Below are 7,948 nucleotides of genomic sequence, written 5' to 3'. Positions count from 1 at the left end.
CGGGAAATTGCTATTCGCAATTTCTAATAAATAAATAATTCGAACGAAAGTAGAGCTGTCCTATTCTTGGCATGAGACAGAAAGTAATAGCGAGTGGAGGGTCAGTAAACTCGAGTGGACCAGAGTGAACCTTCGGTGGAAAGGTGGACAACCGAAGTTGCCCAATGGTCCGGACCCAAAAATTATTTCTTGAGCTTAAACTTATTCATTACAACCTTCTCGAGTTAAACTCAATTTTCAATCAATTCTAGAGTTGCTTTTCAGTTTAGTTACTCAATTCTAGAGGTCGTTTCGGTATGTGAGTACCTAATTTAATTTTCTTCAGTGTGTTTTATAATGTTATGTTAAGTTAGGGAGAGATTTTAGGTTGATCCATCTGAAATGCTGAAATAGATCAAAGGTCCACTGTCTAATGAAAAGTAACTTTGCATAAAGTTCCGACCCTGTTTTTAACGGCGTTCGCGTATTTCAGGTATTTTGAGACCTGAGTATGAGGGCGTCTTTATTTTCTGGAGTGTGGGGGGGGGTTTCGTAGTGGCCTCTAAGCTGTAACCATGCTCCGACCGCTTGAGGTAGAAAAATGCAAGAGATAGTGTCCCTGACTCTTGTGCCAATGGTTAAAGGGCCTATTTTTCTTTAACCTCATATATGACTTAAGTAGGCGACTGTTACATCAGTATACCAAGACCAAAAGGTCACTCCTAGTAACAGGGCTACAACTTGTTATCATAATTCTATTGTTTTTGTTCAGTAGATAAAATACATCATATCCATCGGAGATGGATCAACCCTTTCCCTCAACTCCTAGCTTCTCTCATCCGGAAATAGAATTAGATGTTAATTAAATTGAGTTCAAGAAGATAAAAATTGTTCGAAAACCAGATTCAGTCTCTTACCATGACCCTTCCGGATTATCGGATCCGGTCAAAGAAGAAGTGTAACTTCAAGTCTTCTAAAAAGACAATAATACAATTATAAAAACATGAAAAGTATCAAAAGACTTAAAAGAAAATATATGTACAAAACAAAAAAGTAATTCTTCAAGTACGAGAAAAGAAGCTGTCACATTTCGACCCAGAGACGTCTGGGTGGGCCCAAATGGTATAAATGCGACAAATCGACCCAGAGGCGTCGGGTTGGTCCCAAATTGATCCGGATAGAATTAATATGACAGAAATGCGATAAATCGGCCCAGAGGCGTCGAGTTGGTCCCACATTTATCCGGATAGAGAGAATTTGATAGAATTGCGACAAATCGACCCAGAGGCGTCGCGTTGGTCCCAAATTGATACCGATAGAGAGAATATGTTAGAAATGTGACAAATCGACCCAGAGGGGTCGGGTTGGTCCCAAATTGATCCTGATAGAAAGAATATGTTAGAAATGCGACAAATCGACCCAGAGGCGTCGGTTGGATTCCAAATTGATCCGGATAAACTGAATATGGTAGAAATGCGACAAATCGCCCCAGAGGTGACGGGTTGGTCACAAATTGATCCGGATAGAGTGAATATGGAAGAAATGCGACAGATCGACCCAGAGGCGTCGGGTTGGTTCCAAATTGATCCGGAAAAAGTGAATATGGTAGAAAAGCATAAAATCGACCCAGAGTCGTCGGGTTAGTCTTAAATTTATCCGGATAGAGTGAATATGGTAGAAATAAAACAGATCGACCCAGAGATGTCGGGCTGGTTCAAATTGATCAGGATAGAGTGAATATGATAGAAATGCGATAAATCCACAAGAGGCATCGGGTCGGTCCCAAAATGATCCGGACAGTGTGAATATGATAAAAATGCGACAAATCAGCTCAGAGGCGTCGGGTTGGTCCCAAATTGATCCGGATAGAAATAATATGGTACAAATGCGACAAATCGAACCAGAGACGTCGGGTTGGTCTCAAAATGGTCTGGATAGAATTAATATTGTAGACATACAACAGATCGACCCAGAGGCGTCGGGTTGGTTCCAAATTGATCCGGATAGAGTGAACACGATAGAAATGGATAAATCGACCCATAGGTTTTGGGTTCATCATATCCATTGTCGAAGAGCGGTCTTGTTACAGTCTAAGAAGGGTAGTTGAATCCTCCCAATACCCTATCGAATTCTCGGGAACTGCTCCGTAACAATTTTAGCTGAACAATCATTACAATTTGGATAGTATCAATTGTAATTTCAATCTTCTTCACGTCTATTCTTCACTGTCGAGAACCGTTGTTGTTTTTTGTAAGCAAAAATTGTTGTTCTGATACTCGCTTTTTTTCATAAACTGCAAAACAAGGTCGTGACGTGTCTTTAATTTCGAACCAGTTTTTAAAAATTACTTCGTCATTGCAAATTGACCCTACCTAGCTCGTGTGATTGATTAGAAAACACCGTTATTCCTTTCAAACAGACAATCTTCCCACTCAATGGTCACCACAAAATTTCGTTATTGCCATGCATTTCGGTCGCCACTCTGGTCGAATGTCACACAAGCCCCGGACAGCCCGCTCAATGTCCTCATTGAACCTTGTGAAATTCATTAAAATGGTACAGTGTCACAAAAAAAAACGCATGAAAAAAAACCTTTATCTGCATCATATCGACTCACTGCAAGCTACTATTGGCATCATACTACATCGCTATAGCCTTCTAACATTTTTAATCAATCTGCTCCCTGAGGGTATGACTTAAGATAAAATAACTTTTCTGACTTTCATTGCAATTATCTCGATTTAAAATTTCTTCTCCTAGGTTAAAAAAGGTGTTTTGACGAAGGACAATCCTGCCTCACAACTAACTAAAATTATCCTACTTACTTTCTTCGGAAATTTAGTTGTTATTGGTCCTGATTATTAAAATTAAGCAACTCGGCGACTAGAAGGAAAGAAACAATGAATTACCCTCTTCAAGAGATAACTCAAGTCTTTCATGTCACCACAAAGTGAAAAGTCATCTTAAATCAATTTAAAAATTCATGCAGGCTGGAATGTTTTAATATACTGTCCACTCAAGTCTCCCTAAAAAAAGCAAGTGTCTCTAATAATACTAACTAAAAGCACAATGCAAATTTATAAATGCATCAAATTTTAAACTCAAAAACAACTGAAATAACTCTTTCATTCAGTTTCAATTTCAAGATCAGATGCTTGGTTTCTCATATGAATTTTTCTCGCACAAAAACAATTCTGAGTTTAATTTCTTTCCTTTGTTACTCCTTCGTTTTTTCCTTTTTTTGATTTTCGTGGTTTAGAAGTTCGAAGACTTCTAAATTCCTCTAGTTTTTCTCCTTTTTGCATCTTGTCATTCAGCTTTTTGTTTTTACACCCTCTCTTCCTCCTGTAACATCGACTCCGCACTCTCGGTTTCATTGTCTTGCAACACATCGGTAGCCATTCTGACGCTTTTGGAGGCAGTCCTCCAATACCTCTGCTCTTCTACCCTTTGTTTGCTACAAAGTGGAGGGTCCATATTGGTTTCCCTATTTCTGCAGAAACTGTTGTGGAGGCACAACGTCACATTCGCTTCCAGATCTTCCTTCAACATTTCTTCTCTTTCTCTCCCGTCACAATCATCCGTTTACAATGTTCTCTTCACTGCGGTGGTCACTGCATTCCGATTCGTCACAAAAGCTCGTTTGAGCGCTTCTGACCCTATGACCATCTGATACGAACTGTAGATTCTGCTCTGCTTCAACATATGCTTTTTGGCATAATAGTACAACCATGTAGTCATGTTGGTTCTGAACCATGGCATCAGTTGTCTACTGGCCATATTTTTTTTCGTTTCATCGGGATATTCAAGATTTTGCACATTGTCTTAAGAAGATCTAAGCTTTTAGACAATCAAGTTCCTCCAACTGTTCTTTAGTCGTTGCTTCTTGTCGATTTTCTCCTTCACGCATTCGAGACCCCCACACATAACTTTCTAGTTCACAGACTTTTGCGAGACAGCTTCCAGGTTTGAACCAGTCTTCCGGTCCCCCTTTATTCTCCCGGTTGCTCCTAGAGGCTGTTGTTATCAAGTTGAAGATGATGTTGAGGTTCTGCAATTTGCAATCTGTGTTTAATTCTCTTTGCACATCATGCGTCGCTCGTATTATAGAATCAGCATTTGGACCCGGGCACCATGATGGTTTCATTAACTCGCACACCACCATCAGGCTCGTCCTCAGTAACTCATCTGAGAAACCCAATCAAAATTTCACTGGGTTATCAGATTTTGGTATGGAAGGTGCAGTCGCCTTTTCTTCCAATAAAAAAACTAATTTGACTTGCTGACTGGCAATGCTTCTTATCTTTGAAGTTCTTGATGAACAGAGTCTGAGCAACACAGCTTGTTCGTAATCGAAGTAACAATCACATATGTCCTCATTGATGAAAGGATTGTATGCCATTCCAACAGTTCCAGACACATAAGGTATGACAATTTCTGATCGGTCCACAGTAATCACTGGACTTCAGCAGTGTCCCCATTGATTCTTTCGTGAGCCTAAGCTCGTTGCTTGAGAATCTACGGATTTCATCGATCTTCTTCAAGGGTTCTAATTCTACAGGTTTTTTTATGTTCACCGCATTGGCTTGCTTTGATGAAAGTCTAATAGCGCTTGTAAGAGCAAGGTCTTTGCTAAATCACTGACTTTTCTTAGCATTTTCGCAGAAGTGTTCATTGCTGGCACGGACATTTGATCCAACATGAACCGGACGAAACAGAGAGCGACTTTTTGTTTCGCACACGCTACTGCCGCTCCTTCACAGATCATTTGGTCTCTTAGACTCGTCATCGAGAGCGCCTTCTCTTTTTTTGACCTCTTCTTTCCTTCCGAGTCATGCTCTTTTATCGTCTTCCCGTCATCCGTCAAGCAAATCATCTGAGTTGCAACTCAGTTCTGACGTATGAAATTGCTATCAGAGCATGTATCTTCTGAGTAGTTTGCATCTCTTTTTCAAAGTGACTTAGTACTACTGCTCTCCAAGGTAAGCTCACCAATTGATCCACAGTTTCCGCCTGCATTTCTGAGGAAACTAGCGTTACAAACGCCATTTGCTTCATCGTCGTGCCCTGTATCATTTCTTCCAAGTAACCTTCCATGGCGCTTTTATTTTCTAGAGTGATCAGGTGTCCTCTAGCGGAGTTCCTGTACTCCATCATTTCCTCGTATCCACCGGCGGGTTTGTCAATCGTGACGGCGTCCAATACTGTCAATCGGTTGTACTCTTCTTGGGGTCAGCTGTCCTATGACGCTTCACTTTCTGTGATTCATGGCCGATGGTCTGAAATTGCGAAGGGTACTTTCATCACATTGGATGAATATTTCCTTTTCTAGGGTGGCTCCAGTAAGAGTGCAGTCAGTCCTCCCGGTCTCCTGTTCTTTTTCTTGTATGATGTTTTCATCAAAATGCTTTGAGGATACTGGTTGAGGATACTTGAGGATACGAGGATACTAGTTGCTAAACCCCTGTCATACAATCCCTTTCGTTTTTTTTTGTGCTGGCGTCGCGATGGTTTTATTTGTACCTTCTCACTGACTGTCAGCAATGCCCTAGCTGCTGCCCATTCAGGGTCATCTCTAGACACTTCTCTTTCTAACAATACACCCAGCATCCGAATCACTTCTTTATTCAGCAATGAGAGGCTGTTTATGTTCATACGCGAGAGTTCCTGTTGGTTCTTTCTTATCAAAATCTCTCACGTTTTCCTTCATCTGCTCGGGATAGCGGATTAATTTTATCAATCCTACCAACTTTCCATGCGTGATCGCAATTAATGTCAGGATTCCATCCAGTCGGAGACTTTGTATTCCTTCAGTGAGCAGCACTGCTGGTCCTTTTATGAAATTTTCTGCTCCAAACGTCCCGAACAGTCCCAGGATCACTACGATAGAAAGTCCCGTGATGGCCTTAAGAAATTTCTGTATTAGATAGTGGGAGAGTACTGGGTAAATTTTTGCCAGGAAGGAGGCGGTCCTTCCCGCTCCCAACCCTTCCAACATGCTATATGTCCTCTCGAAACCTTCTTCTGCTCTCACATTCTGCGTCCAAAAAGCTTCGAGTGTTATCTGGCTCATCCAGTCTATGAACTCCACTGATTTCTCTCCTTCATTTTCCGCCAAATTCATTTCTCTTACTAGGTAAGCATGGATCTTCGTTCTCATCGTTGAGCCCGGCTCAAAAACGTCCATTTACAATACTCTTATTCGAGGAGTCAAGTGCAGCCACTGGTTTGCCTCCGGTTTCATTCGCAAAAGCATAGCTTCTAAGTGAACTTTCGTTTCTTTGGCGTTCTGCCTGTTGGGCTATCGAACTCCATTCCTCTGAACCACAGATCGTTAGACATTCTCACTATCACTTGATGATCATCGTCGATTCCTGGTTTCATTTTGAGCTGTCTGCTGAATTTTGACAGTTTCAATCCCAACACTTCATTCAACACTAGCAGGTGTAGCGAATGGTCTTTGAATCCTCTCATAGCGTTTGAGATATCCGACCAGACTGCAGGCAATTCCAAACCCAACTGGCCTCAGATTCTTCGCCTTCACTCCGCGGTTTGGGGCAGGTATGATCACATCAAATCTCTCTTCTGAGAGTGACGCTATCATTGCATCCACAAATTTAAGTCCGACCGGGATTTGTGCATACCCCGGGGATAACACGAATACTGGCTTTGGCGTTATCTTCTGGAACCCGCCTTCCTTTACCACGTCCAAGAGCTCGCCCATGGACTCCAGAATGTCTTTAATTGCTGGCCAAAAAGCATCTTCCGCCGTCGCTAGCTCACTGAGTCTGCTCAGGAGACTTCTACAATGCAGGTAATCATCAATGCCGGCGAACACGATTGTGATCGGATTCATTTCGGTTTGTCGTTGAACCCCGATTGCCAATGATATGGATTGCATCCAATCCATGTCGGTTCCCGTCAACATTACTACATCGGGCCAGAACAGGAACCTAGAGGTATGCACGAAGACCGAGGTCGCAATCACTAATATCTTTGCCTTCGTCGTCTTTGCTTTGTCGCACGCGGCGAAGATGGCCTCGTATATTCGGAAGTTCAATTCATCATATCTTTCAGCTTCTAGAGTTACTTTTTTCGGATAGGCTTTTTCTTTCACATGAGCTGGAGGCGCTCGCACTTGTTTAATCATCTTTACATGTTGCCCCGTTGGTGCTGTACTTGTCAAAAATCTCCCTGGTCTTTCCTATCTAGTTTGTTCACTGTGATGCATCCTCACATCTTGCAGAGGCCTTTTATTCATGGGACCCATGGTGTTGTCTAAGGGCAGCCCCTCAAGGACAGCAAACTTGTAGAGCTGAAGTTGATACCTGCTGCTAATAACCAGTCCACTGCAACAATCGAGTACAGTCCATTTAGTGATAGTCTCGCGCCATTCAGCATTCTCATCGCATCAGCTGCAAATCTTAATGTTTGAAAGTTCCTCTTCATTAAATCTTGCTTGTAGACATGCCAGGGGGACGGTATCGGGCTTGACCACATCAGAAAACTTCTATCTTGATATCGCTCTTCCCTGCTTGTACTCAACGTCGTTTCAGATCTCGAGGTGCCTGAGGTGACATCCGTCGTTTGATTGACTGGTCCCAATCTTCGTCGGGGATGGATGGTTCTCCTTACTGGTGCTTCACCCAGTCGATTCAGCACGTCTGACCTCTGTTTTTGCTTACTCGAGCTTTTCATTACTTGTAGCACGGCTGGGACTGATCCCAAGCGTGTCTCCAGATTAGAAGGCACAAAGGTCGAAATCGCCGATAAGTTCGTCGCTTCTTCCATTCTGAGTGCTCCAGTGTCAAATAGTTCAACTTCCAACTCATCTAGTCGCTCGTGGAAGACACATTCATCCAGCCTTGTCCTTCTATACTATCGAAATGTATTTCAACCTGGCCTGGTGGTGAATCTGCTCTGATCCAGAGCCCTCAGCTCATGCTCCAAGTCAATCAAGATCATTCGA

This window comes from Symsagittifera roscoffensis, chromosome 3, assembly GCF_963678635.1.
Source record: "Symsagittifera roscoffensis chromosome 3, txSymRosc1.1, whole genome shotgun sequence".
NCBI classification, from domain to species: Eukaryota; Metazoa; Xenacoelomorpha; order Acoela; family Convolutidae; genus Symsagittifera; species Symsagittifera roscoffensis.
Note: the sequence above shows the minus strand (reverse complement) of the source record.